At 39.3% G+C, this 16,876-nt stretch overlaps 1 pseudogene; it reads left to right on the top strand.

The window, feature by feature from the left end:
• Nucleotides 1–5,118: 5,118 nt before the first annotated feature.
• On the top strand, nt 5,119–11,464 carry LOC107573481 (putative nuclease HARBI1; annotated as a pseudogene).
• Nucleotides 11,465–16,876: the final 5,412 nt, after the last annotated feature.

Below are 16,876 nucleotides of genomic sequence, written 5' to 3'. Positions count from 1 at the left end.
GTCCTATAAAGGAATCGCTAATGAGTTGCAGCTGGCGCGCTCTGCTTGAGCGCCAGCTGCAACCACTAATGAATGACGTACACACATACAACCACATGACCAGATGCAAAAGGACCGCACGGACCCATGAACCGTGACACTCTTAACACGGCGACAGGCGAGAGCAAGCAAATCTGTCCTGCATTGGGTTTTGTTCCGCTGCATAAGTCCGTCCCACGACGTGATCTTCCAATCGCCTTCTTGCCAGGCGGAGCATGCATACATTAACAAGAGATTCCAATTTATTATGTGGAGAAATGAAGATTTGCAGGTTTTGTTAATAACTCCTATATAGTGTCGTACAACACATACTGTTTGAAATAACAGCTTTTCACTTATTTCAATATTCTGCAATTATCACAAGTTTCCGTTCAATACTAAACATCACCCATCTTACACACACATTAATAACCTCATTTCCTAAAAAGGGGTAATAAACACTGATTAAAGTTGCACCGATTAAATGAACACATCCAGCATATATATATAAGACATACAACATATTATTTGTGAATCTATGCTCCGATACTTTCAATGATTTTCAACGATTGTCTGTGTAAGCTTGTGTCCCTTTTCTTTGGAATGCACGGGAAAAGGGGAGGTGTCCTGAGGTCATGCCCATGTCACGAGTTGAGAGTCTGCCACGTTTCTCCTGGACAGAGAGTTCTTAATCTGCCACTTTCTGTTTATCGGATTTAGCAATTTATGTGTTAACTGGTCAGGGGTATCATCCATCTGGTCCTTGAAAGCCCGTAAAACATTTTAAGCACTGTTTAAGCACTGTCTTTTATTAGAGTTTCTTGAGAGATACGCTAAATAGTCCAGGAACTGCTTCAACCCTTCACTGACCCTGCATGAGTTTTTTACGACCACAGCTGGTTGCATAGGGGTACTTCAGTTTGTCTCAATAGTTTCTGACTGTTTCATGTGTGACTCCACAGTGTGAGTGGGTCCGGTGAAGACAGAGATACTACAGCTGGCAAAATCACTCTGGACCCCTCACATTCAGCACACTCCCTCTTTGAACTGTTGCCATCTGGTCGACGCTACAGAGCACTGAGCACCAGAACGACCAGACACAGGAACAGTTTCTTCCCTCAAGCCATCCATCTCATGAACACTTAACAATAACTGTGGAACACACCATTTATTCACTTATACACTTATTTATCTAACACACATACTCAGTCTACACCTCAAATTTGCACATAATATTCAGTACCTGTACATACAAAAACTGTCTATTGTAATATACCTGCACATACAACTGTCAAATTATATATTTTTATTCCTTATTTACTTTTTCTATTTTTTATTATCTGTGTTTTTTGTTCTGTCACTGTCATTCTGTTACACTGTGGAAGCTTCTGTCACGAAAACAAATTCCTTGTATGTGTAAACATACCTGGCAATAAAGCTCATTCTTATTCTGATAAAGCTCATTCTGATTCTGATAACAGGAGATGATGACACAGAAGTAACGTATGACCAGGTCTTTATTGTTATTGACATTTATTGAATGTCAGCAATTCAAGCAACGCAAGCAGGTGAGTAAATAAGTTCATAGAATGACTTGATAAACTTGGCTGAATTAATAACAGTCCCTGTCTTTGCAGGCGTTGGCTGGTGTGACTGAAGAGAAGACTGACGGAAACTGAAGACAGGATGACGAGAGATAAGAATTCCAAGGTGGGAACAACAAGACAGAGAAGAAGAACGAGAAGCACTGAAACTACTAATTTAACAGGAGAGACAGGTTTCATATTTCTCATACTGTTCTTAGGTCAAGTATGTACAGAGTGTTTTTTCCATCTCAGACAGGAAGCAGCAGATGGATGAATGTGGATTAATTGTGGATGAAAGATGTTACTTTAAAATATATATAAATAAATAAATAATAAAAAAGCAATGTTATGACTATAATGTTGGCAGATGATAAGATGATGCATATGTCACAATAACAGGAGATGATGACACAGAGGTAATATACAACCAGGGGTGTATTCCAGAAAGCGGGTTTTGTTTGAAACTCAGAGTTTGTTAACCGCAGAAAAGGAAAATCAGGGTTCTCGTTCCAATAAAAGACTAAACTAAACCTTTGGGTAAGTTACCATAGTAAATTACTTTGTGAATGTAACCTACTCCAGGGTTTCTGCAGGATTTTCAAGCTCAAATTTAAGACTTTTTAAGACCTGCAAAAATAAAATTAATACCATATGAGTGGGGTAGGGCAATGTCTATGGTAAACTATTAAACTGTAAAATGACTGTAAAAAGCATGATTTACAGTTCAGAAAAGTTTTCACAAAAAAAAGATAGTTCACATTTCAGGCTTTAAACCATTTTTAGGAATCAAAATATTAATTATTATATTAATTTAAACAATTATCAATAAATTATTATATTCATTAAACAACATACAAACACATTTTACTGTTTAGATTTTTATAACGAATCGTCTTCTTATCAATCCACCAGTTCACATTTACAGCTCTGTGTGTTTGCAGGGTAAAAACATGGGTTGATTTTCACATTAATCTGAACAAAAACAACCCAATGTTCCTACAACATGGCTGCAGTTCTAGTACCACATTTCTAGGACCCTATTTTTTGGGACAGCGCCAACTAGCCAATTCTATTCCAACAGAGGAGACGTGATTCAAACATCAAACAAACAGATGCAAAGACTAGATCCATGGAAGGTATTAATTTTTTATCTTTCTATCTTATTTTTAATGTAAGAGCTGTTTGAAGGGGTGTCAGCAGGGCCGCTGCTGGCCAAATGGGTGCCCTAAGCAGAATTGTATTGTTGTGCCCCCTCCCCCAAATATTATGGATGTAAAAAAAACACCTACTATAGGGGTCAATTTTAACTTTAATAAAATATAAAAGTAAATAAATTAATTGTAATTATATTGTTTTATTTTACAATTGTAGCTCTAGACGGTTGCCTATGACTATTATTTTAATACAGTTGTCTGATTGATTTTATAGTCTCAAGCAGTCAGAAATCACGCAAAAGAAAACTAAGCGGTTTTACTATGATAAAACCATGGTTAATTTTTTTGTAAGGGTTGTGATGTCCACATGTTTTTGTTGAAGAAATTAAAGATTAAGTGGATATTTGAATTAAATGTTTGGTCAATATTAACTTGATCGTCCTGTAAGTGTAACAGCAGCAGTTACCAGGCCTTTGGCTCCCTTTGCAACCATTTGTAATAGTATGTAATGTACATCAATTATTTACTTTGTATTACACTATGTATTTTAACACTATTCAATGAAACCACTTAATTATTAATTAACCAATCATTGTTGCCTCATTGTTTTAAATAATGCATTTTAAGTCATTTTAAAGGCTGTTGTTGGCTTAGGTCTGATTTTAAAACCACAAAAAATATTATCTTAATACTTCTTTGTAAACTATTATTTGAAGTAACAAAACCATGGTTAATTTGTGGTTACCATCCATGGCTACAAGAACCATGATTTTTGGTTTTATTAGTTGTCCATCAATTATGATCATTTGCATTCAGCCACATGAGGCGCGAGCACTTTTCTTTTTTTTTAATGAGGTGCGAGCGGTCACGGATGCGGGAATGGTGCATCACATGTGCTTAGCCTACTGCGTTCACTGTAAAATGCATTTTTTTATAATTATATATATTTGTTCATCTATATATTTTTATTTATGTATATGTTAATTTTAATATTAATATAGAACAAAAGTTTTTTTGGAGCAACTGGTATGGTGCCCCCCCTGGGAGTTGGTGCCCTACGCAAACTGTGTAATCTGCGTATAGGGAGCGGCGGTACTGGGTGTCAGCAATCTCCATTTAGCCTATTTAGCTGTGCAAAACAGTTCATTGTGCTGCTAGATGTTGTAAATTAGTATTTGTATTAAAATTATTTTACATTTATAAAAGTACTAATAATCACACTAATTTGTACCGCAATTGTTTTACCGTTTATTTTACTTTAAGTGGGTCACACATCAGATGTGAAGCTGCGCTGCGGCTAATGAACTGAAGTCTCGCACAGACACACATCTTTCTCTCCAAGAAAACTGAATTTAAAATCAGAATATATTAAAATAAATTAGGTTAAATATTTCAAGAGGGTTACCAATGGTTATGTTTAGGGTTAGGAGTTGGTTAGGACAATAATGAAGTGTATACAATTAAACAAATACATAATTCCTTAAAAATAATAATATACAGAATTGAATAGCAAGTGCTATAAAATAGTATGAACCGCTAATACATATATACAGTACATACAAAAAATAAATAAATAAAATAAAATAATGAAAAAAAAAATCTATAGTGTTCTAGAAATGCAGTCCTGAAACTACAGCCTCCGGTATTGCAGGAATACCCTACTCACAACAACAGCCTTATTGAAAATGCACATTCATTCTCTGCCAGCAGGAGGCGCTTCCGTAACTGTTTCCCTGGTAACGACAGAACACAAAGCAGCACCGGACTTTGAAACGTGCAGCGCTCATATTTATTTAATAAAATCATAACCTTTTGAAGTTTAATTGTCACATTAACTTGTATTGCAATTCTGGTCTGTACCCAAATTTAAGACCTCTTGAAATCATAAAAAGTCTTAAATTGTACAAGGAAGTCTTAAATTTACTTGTGCCAAATTTAAGGTCATAATTAAGACATTTTAAGACTTTTTAAGGACCCGCGGGAACCCTGTACACTTTAGCAGGTTTTGTTGAAACAAACCCTGAGTTTCTGCATATTTCCTCCCTCCTCCCACAGCTATTGGACATGAGCTGTGATGTCATTGCCTTCCTGTTGCTGTGAAAACAGGTTGATTTGCATAAGTCCCTGTAGAGAGAAGCAGCTGGTTCTTAGTCCTTATAGACTTTTTCGTACAAAATTTAAGAACATGGGGTGTCCTTTCATTAGAAATCCGAATGATATCGAGGCAGAGCTAATTCGTGCAGCCTTGCATCAGGAGAGGGTTTTGCGACCTCATGTAGATATACTGTCACTCACATATGAATACCTAATAGAGAGATATCGATTTTCTTTACAATAACTTCATACCTTAACAATATCCTATGGCCTTTCACGGGAATATCCATCACTGCGGCATTGCTCTACGCTTTTTTCCCAATGGAAGTTTCCTATACAACATCGGTGATGCAGAAAACGTAGGCAAAGCAACAGTTTGCAGAGTCGTTAGAAAAGTGTATCTTGCACTTAACAGTCTGCTGCATATTTTTGTATTTTTGCTGTAAATGTCATTAAAGAGGAATTCTACAGGATTGCAGGTGCCTGACAGAGTCATCCATTGAATTACTATTTATTTAGTCAAATATTGTATTTGACTCATTCTGGCTACAACCTCTGGCATGGATTTAACTCATGACACTATTTTGCAGGGTTTCCTAATGTAATAGGCTGCATTGATGGAACCCAGATTCCCATCACTTCCCCTTCAGTAAAATGAAGGAGACTATGTGAATAGGAAGGCTTTTCATAGCATTAATGTGCAGGTATATTATATGTTGTGTTACAGTATCATACTATATGAGATGAGATCTAGGAAAACCCACCACATGGTGAAATTTTACCCTTTTTTAGGTTTTGATACAATATGAAAGCTGGGTGTATAGGCCGTAATCCTCAAACCCTATTTGCTCATTTTATATTTCAGAATTCAGAAAGTGTTTATTTTATAATTTTGTTTTCAATATTATGTTTCTGGACTATATGGTTAATATTTAACATAATGTCTCTTTAAGAGATGGTGATGTTTAGAAGATATAGTATTTAAGCCTATAGGGGCATAACTTCCTTTGTGATCAGCTGTGGAAGCACATGGTTTTTCTACCGTGTCTTTTGTTTGCTTTTGTTGGATGTTTGGAAACCTGAATAAATCAATTTGGATTAGGAAACAAAAAGATGCGTGTAGATACTTTACTGACACAGATTTTCACCAAATGATGGAATTTATACTGGGTTCAAGCCCTTTCCAAAACGGTTTTTATTTTGTCCATTGCTTGAACGTAACAAAAGTTATGGCTTTCACTGGCTGATAGCTATGATTTTCAGGAATGGAATTTTGAGAAAAATGGGTTTAAAGTGAGACGGGTTTCACTTTCACGTCATGGGTTTAACGAGAGCTGTCTGTCAGGAGCGCTATACTGCATCACTACACAAACAGACTAACGTTACCCTGAAGAGGACAGTTTTCCATTGTTTATCATGGGCATAGTCTCTGAACTTCTGATCACCCCTTGTATGTTTAGATAGCACGAATAGTGTACCTTGTAGTTTACATTTAGAAAAGCGAGCGCAGCGCAACTGTTTGCGCACCTGTGCATATAACAGATGTAAGGGAAACAGGTAATTTAGCTCAAAGGGAATAATTTAAGATTTTAAAGGGGACTCCACCATTAATATGCAAGGGAATTAGGACAGAATCACTGTTTACGGCTGATCACTGAGACGGCCAGCGAGTCAGTGAACGAGCCGTATGACAGCAATTCTGCAATGGATATCTATATCCAAAATATAGTGAAAACACTATTAATTAGCATATGTAACAAGATCAGCAGATTAAGACATTAACTTGTGAGCACAAAACACAAGATACTTCTCTTTTCAATATAAATAAGGCTTTATTGGATAAATCTAAGACATATAAACTAATCTAACACACGCATTCACACACAAGTTGCAGAAAGAGAGAAAGTGAGGAAATAATTAGTTTAAGAGAATGAAAATGTGAAATCCCAAGTTTACAGCAATATGTGCAATTGCATAGATCTGAACAACCATCAATCACTTAATTAACCCTCGCATTAAGTTCCTCAATGAAGTTAAAATTTATATTAAATGCACCAGTTCAGCTAGGATCTGGAGGTACTTGCATTCCTGTGTCCGGGCTTCCCTTCCTTGTCTGGTTGCCGAAAGGGTTTTCCCGCTTTTCTGATTGGCTGGAGGTTCAGTCTTGGGAAGCCAGTGGTTGGGCGTTGGCTGGCGACGCGGAGCTGTGGTCTGCAGTTGAAGTTTAGACAGCACTCTTACGTTTCAAGCATGAATTCTCAAACACACACATACTAAACATGAATAGCAATTCTTAAACTATTCAATAGTTATTCAAAATACATTCACAATAAATGATTAAGGCATGATGGTTAAACATGTGGGTTAGATACATGATATGGGGTTAGATATATAGCAATGGTTAGTTGCTCGAGTCCTTTTAATGTGATTTAGGTGCATGGAAATTAAGTTTCTTTGGCATTCTGTGGACGTAAGGATACGTTCTGTGAAGACCAGAGGTTAAAATGTCTGTAAGGAATTTGTCTGTTCTCTGTCGTGAGGTTGGGGGAAGTCAATTTACGAGGAGTTGTGACTGTAGTTACTATCGTATGATAGCCATGCGGTCATCTCTTTTGACCATTATTCTTGATAACTTGCCCCAAAATTGACAATCTCCTTGGACTTGTCAATGTGTTCTTTTGTGTTAATGTTGAAAACTGTTCTGTGACAGGGGTTTAGGTTTAGGCTTGCTTCAGAGAGGCTAGGGTCTGATTTATGACATCCTGTTGTCTTGGGCCTCTGTGGAATTTTTGTGACTCCTCGTGCCTCAACTCGGTTTTGACCAAATCTTAGATTGTCTGATTCGGTCTGATATCCTACACAGACTGTCATTGGACTCCTTCTCTTTAGTAATTTCATCATCTGATCCTTCATCTCTGGATGTGAAATAGTCCATTATATCATTGTTTAGGGCACTGACATCACCAAGATTGAGATGAGTAAGATCATTTAAGCGAGCAGCTACTTCAGACTGTGTTGTTCTCTTGAGCTTCGCCATCTCACGATATTAAAAAATAAATAAATAAAATTTTGTGTGCCATAGTTTACAGGACTGGCAGGAAATGTGCATTGATACACCTTTATTATATATGGTACGTGGTTTATTTTGATAGGTTAACTGTTTTTGTGGTGTTAAGAGAAAGCACCTTGGACCTCCGCAGTGCGTTCTTAAGACACTGCTTGCTGCAATAAATCACAATTTTTCTGCACTAAACAAGTGAATTTTGCCAAGATATTTTCAGAAATGATAGACAAGATGTTATAGAATAATAATTGAATGAAAACCTAATTTTGACAAAAAAAATTGACATTTGACCTATTGTTCGAATTTCCTGAAAACATCCCAGCTGACATCCAACGGGTTTTCCCAGATCACATCACATACCATAGGCTACATCACAGTATGCTGTAACTCATAGGCCATCTCTCATTGTCTGCACTGTCAAGATCATATGTGATCCCAGTCAGCAAACAAATTTGGCCCAGATTTGGCATGCATCTGGCACAGCTGGCATTCATCCGGCACTGGCATACAGCATGTGGGCCAAACATGGCCTGGGTTTGGCAGAGATGGTACCGGGTTTAAGACAGCACACAAGACATGGGCCAGATGTCAAATGTAGTATTTGGCCCAGATGTCAAATATAGATATGTGGGCCACATAAGTATGGCCGATCTTGACCCACATTTAAAATCCATTTAAAATATTTTTTGAGTAAAATCCCAATGTTTTCCCATACAGAAAAGTAATATATTCACATATATGTGAAACACTGTTAAATATATTGAAATATATTTTGAAACTATATTTTTAAAATGCATAACATAAAGCTCATGTTGTGTGTTTAATTATGTGTTTACATATATGTGAAATTATATTCATGTCTCATATGACATTATATGATGATATTATATCTTATATTATAGAATAGTATATCCTGTCGTTTTATTTATATATATATATATATATATATATATATATATATTATTTTAAACAGAAATGTCAGGCTTCTGAAAAGTATGTTCATTTCTATGCACTCAATACTTGGTTTGGCCTCCTTTTGCATGAATTACTGCATCAATGCGGCATGGCATGGAGGTAATCAGCCTGTGGCACTGCTCAGGTGTAAGGGAAGACCAGGTTGCTTTGATAGCGGCCTTCAGGTCATCTGCATTGTTGGGTCTGGTGTCTCTCATCTTCCTCTTGACAATACCCCATAGAGGACCACTGAGCAACACTCCAGTTCTTTTTCTCCACAGCCGAGGTAAGACGCTCCTGAAGTTATCTCTGGTTCAGGAGTGGCTTGACACGAGGAATGCGACATTTGTAGCCCATGTCTAGGATTCGTCTGTGCGTAGTGGCTCTTGATGCGCTGACGCCAGCCTGAGTCCACTCCTTGTGAAGCTCCCCCAAATTCTTGATGGTGCACCTTTTCCTACCACACTTTTTCCTTCCACTCAACTTTCTATGAATATGCTTGGCTACAGCACTCTGTGAACAACCAGCTTCTTTAGCAATGAACTTTTGTGGCTTACCCTCCTTGTGGATGGGTCTTCTGGACATCTGTCAAGTCAACAGTCTTCCCCATGACTGTGTAGCCTACTGACCCAGACTGAGAGACCATTTAAAGGCTCAGGAAACCTTTCTATGAACCATCTGACTAGTAAGTAAAACCTCAAACATTCAAAAGTTTATCAAATATTCAAAACAATATATCAAATAAATATCAAATATTTCCTGTATACCCTACAAGGCCATCTTGTTTAACTCTGCACTGAGGACACTTCATACACAACCTACAGAGGGGTCCAGCATAATTCGAAAAAAGACACAGATGATAATAAAAAATATCTTTGAAATTAAAATTAATAACGTTAAGACAGAACCAGAGTACTGTGAACGTACCTCACTTCAAACTGTAATGGTCTGTATGTATATTACCTTCTAAACTTTAATGAAGTGTTTGTTCAAGTAGACTTTGTTGCTTGTGGAAAGCTCACGCGAGCCTGAAAGGTACTTAAAACTTCAAGTCTTATTTGCACTCTTGAAGACTGTTCACCAAAGACTAAATTTCAGTCCGGCAGAATTTTCTGCACATTTCACCACCAAGGCCAAAATGAGCATTGTGAATGTAAGAGCCTCACACTACATTGTTTGTTTGAATTGTATTTCAGGCCAGTTCATGAAGACCGATAACCTGGACAGAAGTCAGTTCCAGATCCAGCCTCCACACCAGACTTCTCACTCAAAAGGATTGCTGTCTACTAGATATTATGTGTACTCTTCAGACTTAGGTGCATGCACATATTATTCAGGGACATGAACACTTGAATATTGCAAAAATAGAGAAAGTACCTTATTTAAGAATTTTGTGTTAATTGCATAAACATTAAAAAATATATTTTTTTACTGTTTTTTGTTTTGTTTTTCAAAGCACCTAAAAGCCAATTCACACTGCCATACTCCCAACAGGGTGAACACACTGACCAAGCAAAACAAATAAGCATGTTAGGTATGAGATTCATTCAACTTGGTTTGCTGATTAAACATGATTAAATATTTGTTCAGAATACTGTCGTTGTTGTGACTATTCATCTGGGAGGGGTGTGTATCAAGTGGCTTGGTTATGGTTTTGTTGAGGCGGACATGTGGAACCCATCTGCTCCAGCGTATAGGGCCAGCTATGGTCATACAGGTGGCTGAGATATGGATCTGTCATGGTCCTTTTATGGCCCATATTTTGGCTGCCAGGTTTAGTTCACCTGTGGATCAGGCTCAGGTGTGGCTCAGTTTTGGGCTTTCTGGTTAAAGATTGGTGTTGATATGGTTTACTTAAGGTTTTGTTTTGGTTCCAATGTTACATTTTGATCTGGCCCAATTCAGGGCCAGTTATGGGTAATTAACTTGGCTGAGACTTGGGCCAGTTATGGCCCATGTGTGGCCCTTGTCTGGAATCCAGGCCTGGTCCACACTAGGACCGTAATTCATTGCGGTATGTGGGCCAAGCAAAAGCTGGTTGTGTGGACCGGAGCTGGGCCAGAGAAAAATTGCTATGTGGGATGCTGCACATTTGATAACAAATGTAGAAGTCTGTTCATGATTCTGGAAATTTTCGGGAGTCCACTGTGAGCACCAGACTGGGAAATGGTAATAAAGGCTTTGGATAAAGAATTCTGCTCTATGTCTTATGGCTCTCAATATATGTTCACTGTCATTTCAGGAGAGTTTTTAGGCCACCTTCTGGGAAACAAAGGATATCCTTGTCTAACTTATCTGATGACCCCTTACCCACACCCAGAACAAGGCCCACAAAACGCATCAACATAGCCCACAGCAGGACCAGAGCACAGGTTGAAATGACAATTGACATGCTCAAAGCAAGGTTTCAGTGTCTGCATAAACTCAGAGTAACCCCTGAAAGAGCATGCAACATCATTGTGGCATGTGTTGTTCTTCATAATATTGCTACAATTAGAGGAGAGCAGCACCCTGCCATACAAATTGAAAATGATGACCCCATCCCTCCGGCAGATGTCTTGGATGGCAGGGCTGTCCGGGACACCATTTGCTGAAATCATTTTACTTAATTTCTCCCTGATCTGAAATAAAGACAAGAACACTAGTGATCATCTGTTGTTTGTTTCATAAAACAGAAATGGGACATTTATTATATTGTTCCATCATTTCACACAATGTAACCATGACCATATACCCACCTCTGCTGGTGCAGTAGCTGAATTTCCAAATCTGTCTCATAAGCTTTCAGAGATAAGTCTTTTCAATTTCTGTTTAATCTATCTGCTTCAAAAGGTACTCTTTATACAAGTCCTTTATAGGTAACTGGGGAAAAGCAGGGATAGTATTCACTTTACAGTTACACTGTACTTACGTAACTAGAACCAGGAATACAAGAAACATGTCACAGTATTCATATGCGTTGTGCTCATTGATGGCTGGTCCTGGCACAGGCCTGGTACGCTCTATAAAAAATTGCTCTTTAAAATTCAGTCACATTTGTCACATGACCTCTATACATTTCAACCTGTCAAATTCTCACGGTTATGCAAGACAAATTAGGTTGATACCTCTGTAGGCCTTGCAGAAGTGTCCTCTGTGACAGTGTCCTCATAAAGATGACCACAACCAGCAACATAGTCATCATCACCATGCTGTAGACAAGCTGTTAGCAGTACAGTTGGTATATATTTAACCAAATGTCTGGAATTCACATTGCTTACAACTGCAGGGCCTTCTGTTGGGGCTCCTGACGGCTCTTGAAGGTGGATGACACCATCTACAACTATAAAGACAGTAGTAAAAAAAAAGACATGTATTTATGCAACCATTCACACCTACACATACTGGACACACTCTTCTAACACATACACACTGACATTTTATGTAGCCACTTGTGTCATGGGGGACAGTGGGCTCAGAGGTGCTCCCTCTCCTGGGCTGCCTTTGGCTCTGAGCCAAAACACGGGGCGACCAGTGGCCAGTTGCTCGGCCTCAGGCAGAGGTGGTGGGGGTGGTCCTCCACCGGTTTTGTGGGCCTCCGCTGTCTTTCTGTTAGCTGGAAAGAGGTAAAAAATGTTACCTCATTGTCAGACTACCATCTCAAGGAACACTAATGTGTTAAAACCAACAATTAGGCCTACGTACATACAAATTTCACAGTATATACACAAACATTATTCAAAGCAAAGTCATATGCCTTACCTGTTTGCACAATGTTTTTATATTTCAACTTTATCTGCTTTTTATATTTCAATTTGATCAGATATTCTCCTTTTTTTTGCAAGTTTCAAAAAGAAAACTTTATATGGGTCAAATAACCAAAATAGCCTTTAACAATGGTATTGACCTTGGCCTATTATTTTATAGGCTCATACGCTATTAAGAGACAATGAAAAGGCTTAGCAATTTATATTTTCAAAGTTACATTCATTCTTACCCATTGACTTGGGTAGCAATCAACTCCCATGCTTCCTGTCTTGCCTTTATAGAGGAGATTATAAAAAAAAAAAATATATATATATATATATTTTTAAATATGCTCGTGTACGCCGTAAGCTTTTAAGAGTATCTCCAGTTCCAGGGGTGTGAAATATGACGACTGTTTGCATTCGCTGGTTGCCATGGTGAATCAATGAATCAGAGTTCTATTGATGACGCCTTTTTATAGTTGTTGGGTGCACGTGTAACTCAAGGTAATCCTACTCCGAGTTAATTGAACTAACTAAAAACAGCTGTTTTGGAACTGTAAACTCTGAGTTTACTATTTTGGAGTTTGTTAACCCAGAGGTCAGGGTTTATCTCAGAGTTTGTTGAACGTCCTTTATGGAATACACCCCAGGTCTTTATTTGCAGGAATGTCAGCAATTCAAGCAACGCAAGCAGGTGAGTAAATAAATTCATAGAATGACTTGAGAAACTGAAGCTGAATGAATAACAGTCCCTGTCTTTGCAGGCATTGGCTGGTGTGACTGAAGAGACAGAAGACTAATGGAAACTGAAGACAGGATGACGATAGGTAAGAATTCCAAGATATGACCAACAAGACCAGGCAATGGTGAAGTGGAGAGTGACTGCTTGTATGTGTCTTGATGAGCTGATAATCAGTGGCATGTGAGGTGATGGCTAACTGAGTGCAGGTGGGAACCAAGAGGGATGATGGTAAATGTAGTTCTGTGGTGACAGGGCTGGTGACTGGGGATTGTGACAGTACTCCCCCCTCCCAGAAGGTGCAGCCTCATGCCAAAATAAGTCCTACTGGAGAGTGGAAGAAGGAAGAAACCAGGACAGGATGAGCCAGGGCAGAGCCAGCCGAGCAGGAAGCAAGGGCAGAGTTGACAGGACTGAAGACCCTCATGGCGGAGCAGACAACCACCCTAGCAGAGCAGTCAGGACAGATCCCCACAGTGGATCAGAAGACCACCGGGGTGGAGCAGACAGGATTGAAGACCCCTTCAGCAGAGCATGTAGAGCTGAGAACCACCACAATGGATCTTGTGGAGCTGGAAACCACCACAGCAGTGCAGATGGGATAAAAGATTCCCATGGCGGATCAGGTAACGCTGGAGACCACCATGGCAGAGCACTACAGTAGTCAACATTTGAAGTGGATCAAAACCTTTAATCAAATTTGTCCTAAAACCAAAATGTATTCTTGTCTTAGGACAACTTTGATTAACTTTTTTGATCCACTTCAAATGTTGACTACTGTAGACCACCACATCGGAGCTGGAGAACACCATGGAGGTGCAGATGGAGCTAACAGAGTAGGAGATCCCCATGGTGGAGCTGAAGATCTCCAAGGTGGAGCCAAAGGCCATCACAGCTGAGCAGATGAAATTAACCTCAGGAAGTCTGGCTGGCTTGAGACTGTCAGGAATGCCAGCTGGCTTGAGACCGTCAAAAGGGCCGGCCGCGAGACAGGTATTTGGAGGGTCGGCTGATTGACTGACTGAAGGGTTGATTTCAGCAAATCCTAATATAACAAAAGACAAATAGAGAGTTCAAAGGTGGTCTCCATGGCCATGATGAGGGGACTTTGATCTGAGTAAACAGGAAACTCCGTAACGACCTTTGTGGTTGCATCTCGACAGACAGGAAACTTGGGAATGCCTCCATGGCCACATCTGTACAAACAGGAAATTTGGAGACAACCTTCTTGGTCGCTTCTGGGCATAAAGGACTCTTGGGAATAGCCTCCATAGTCTCCTCAGGGTAGACTGGAAGTTCAGGGACGAACACCTCTGATTCAATTCAAGTGGGAGAGCGGTGTGCGGCCCAAACACACATTATGACCACTGCTCTGACAGGGAGCGCAATCAGTGGTAGAAAGGAACGATCTTGGAACGATCTGGCTGGGTTCTGGCATGATAGCCATGACATCATAAGACTCAGGCATAGCATCCATGAAAGCATCCTCTGACTTGAAGGCCATGTTGGTTGAGGATTCTGGTGGTAGAACAGGTACTGTGCAGAGCTGTAGGATGAGAGCGGGCACTGGTCTGAGCTCTGGGACGAGATTGGGAATTAGGCTGAGACTAGCGCAATCTCTTGACTGAGGAATTGAATGTGCTCCTAGTTGAGTTCATGGAAATTAATGGACTCGGTTCTGAACTCTGGAGCGGACTCTTGGTCTGTGGGGAATTCTCGTATAGATTCATGGACTGGAGGGAAATTTGGAGTAAACCCACAGAGGTGACAACAGATTCCAGGGTTCGAATGGTCTCTGGTGCACACTCAGGAGTTAGAGTGGACTCCAATGCAGATTCAGGGGCTGGAATAGGCTCGTTACTGAACTCTGAGGCTGGAGCAGACTCATTACAGAACTCTGTGACTGGAACAGACTCGGAACTGAACTCAGGGACTGGAGCCATCGCTGTGCTGTGCTCAGTGCCTGGAGCCATCACTAGACTGTGGTCAAGTGCTGGAGCCATCACTGGGACTAAACTCAGGATGCTGGGAATAAACTAAGGATTTAGTTTCTCTGGAACAGATTCTAGACATGAGGACTGGAGAGAGGTAATCTTCTTCAGCACTTGATGGACATGATAGGTGGGTCCGCTAGCTTTACCATCAGGTCAGCAATGTTTGAGACGGGTTTTCTCACCCAAAGAAAAACCGTAGCACTTGCTGTGATGGCATTGTAAAAGTCACTGTTGCATAATAGTGAGGAGGGCAGTTGGCGTTAATGTCATCCACTTTACAGACGGTAACCTCTTCCACAGTGCAAGACGAACCACTTAGCCACAGTGCATAATCAAGATAGCGCTCCAGGGAACAGGTGGTAGCTGACATCGGCATCTGTTGATAAATTACTCAATATAATCTTCAATTGGATGATCCTGAATAATGGAGAGGAGCAGACTCACTGGGTCAAATTATATGATGTCCATGGTAGCTGTTGACGGTAATGACTGAAGAGTGTGGTGTGGTGTGACTGAAGAGATAAAAGACTGACAGAAACTGAAGACAGGATGACGACAGGTAAGAATTCCAAGGTAAGTAGTCAGGGAAGTAGCTCCGTAGGGAACAATTAGACCAGACAAAGGTGGAGTAGAGAGTGACTGCTTATTAGGGGTGGGAATCTTTAGTCACCTCACAATCCGATCCGATTCCGATTCTGGGAGTCACGATCCGATTCCAGAATGATTCTTGATCTACTTTTCCCCCCCTTATTAATTAATTAATTAGTTTACCGAGACCCACTTTATATTAAGTGGCCTTAACAACTATGTACTTACATTTAAATTAATAATTTGGTACAATGCACTTATTGTGCACATACATGTTTTTACATTGTACTTATATTTTAAAAATACCTACATGTAATTACATCTGTAATTATATTTATAATTACACTGTTGACCCATCCCTTACACCTTAACCCACCCTTAAACCTACCCATACCACCAAACCTGTCCCTAACCTTACCCATATCCAACCTCAATAGCAGCAAATGTGTTTTGCAATACAATATGAACACAATAAGTATGTAAGTACATAGTAGTTAAGGCCACTTAATATAAAGTGGGACAGTTTACTGACTTGAGAATCTTAAAATCCTTACATTTACATATCCTTACATAAGTAATTAAGTACTTTTTAAAATAATTACAAATTGAAAAAAATAATTAAAACAGTTGTATGTAATTTTAGACTAATATTCAACAGTTGAATTTTAAACTAATATACCTTCAAAACATACAAGCACAGGGTGTCCGCGGGTCCTTAAAAAGTCTTAAAATGTCTTAAATCTATGAAGAATATCAAAAACTTTAGGAGTCAGCTGTCCGTGAAAGTCCTTAAGATACCAGCATGATAACACACTCAATCAGTTGAATGAATGACTCAATGACTCACTCATCAAGTGACTTACCGTCACTTACTGGTAGTTTAGTTGAGAATTATGTTGAAAAGTATGCATTTTCCCCCTGAACAATTCTTATTTTTATACTCATAAATGCATTAAA

The sequence above is a fragment of the Sinocyclocheilus grahami genome, unplaced genomic scaffold (genome assembly GCF_001515645.1).
Source record: "Sinocyclocheilus grahami isolate Dianchi unplaced genomic scaffold, SAMN03320097.WGS_v1.1 scaffold1957.1, whole genome shotgun sequence".
Classification (NCBI taxonomy): domain Eukaryota; kingdom Metazoa; phylum Chordata; class Actinopteri; order Cypriniformes; family Cyprinidae; genus Sinocyclocheilus; species Sinocyclocheilus grahami.
The sequence above is the reverse complement of the archived record's forward strand: the minus strand, read 5'-3'. Positions and strand labels throughout refer to the sequence as shown.